The sequence below is a fragment of the Sinocyclocheilus rhinocerous genome, unplaced genomic scaffold (assembly GCF_001515625.1).
Source record: "Sinocyclocheilus rhinocerous isolate Xijiao unplaced genomic scaffold, SAMN03320098_v1.1 scaffold1177, whole genome shotgun sequence".
NCBI lineage: Eukaryota > Metazoa > Chordata > Actinopteri > Cypriniformes > Cyprinidae > Sinocyclocheilus > Sinocyclocheilus rhinocerous.
In genome coordinates this window covers 1-1,215 of record NW_015660881.1, presented here as the reverse complement: position 1 = coordinate 1,215, position 1,215 = coordinate 1, and positions in this window count along the sequence as shown.

The following is a 1,215-nucleotide window of genomic DNA, read 5'->3' as shown; positions in this document are numbered from 1 at the left end:
TCCATCTGGCATCCTTCCATTCCATACAGTAATCAGTTTCATTTTCAGAAGGTGCGATGGTGGGGATATGCTTGTCATCATTTCATCCAACCACACTGGAAATCCTGAAGGAAATTCTGATTATTGGGTTACTTTTCGAGGTTGCAGCAAGATGTTATCAAGTGAACGTCATTTATCAGATTAGTCTCATTTAAATAGAATGGCCAGATGTCCCGTTTTTCTCGGGACAGTCCCGTATTTCAGTTTTATTTTTAGTGTCCCAACTAATGACACACACCAGAAGCGCTCTCTCGGCCGCACTATCCCAGCTCTCGCAATCAGTTCTCCTTGCGCCTGAATTGTCAAATACACGCACCGCTGTCAAAATGTCCATCGTGTGGAGTATCTCACGTAAATACAGTCGGTTATGGCTTAAGTGAATGTAAACAGGTGGGTGAAAACCGGACATGTGTTAGTATATTACATTCATTTGGTCTTAAAGGGACAGCAGCCTAATTTAAACCTGTCTGTCTCATTAATGTTAATCAAATAACAAAAGATGTTAAATAAATGTACATGTTAAACCTACTGAATTAGAAAACCTAATTTATTTAATATTTAATCTGTATCTATTGTATTGGTCTTATGGTTTGTAATTTGCTTCTTTAATTTTTATATAAAAATAACTATGTACGTGTGTGTGTGTGTGTGTAGAGATAGATAGATAGATAGATAAATAAAATCACGCCCCCATGCATGTGAATACGGTGTAAAAACGGTGTACGGGCTTGTGAAGGGAAGGGGAAAAAATTATTTAAGTGCTTTTTCTTATTTTTACAAATTATCTGCCAATGGGTTAAGAAATTAAAAATAGCCTATTCTAGTTTCCATTTGCATTAAGATCATTTGTCTTACCCTGTGGAGGACAATTTTACATGTTTTACGTAAAATGCACTAAAAAGGAAAATCCCCCAGGAAACAAGACTAAATATCTTAAACCATTTTTCATCTAGGCCTATAGAAAATGCATCTTAAGAATTTTTTGATATTTGTACTTGAAATAAGACAAAAAATACTCAGTAAGTAAAGCAATTTTGCAGAGTGAATGAATGAATGAGGTATTTAAACATCACTTACACTTTAAAAAGGGGGAGGAGATGAAAGAAACAAATGTTTTATTGACCATTCACTATTATGGTGATTAGTGTTGCCCCTTGACATTTTAAAATTAGGTTT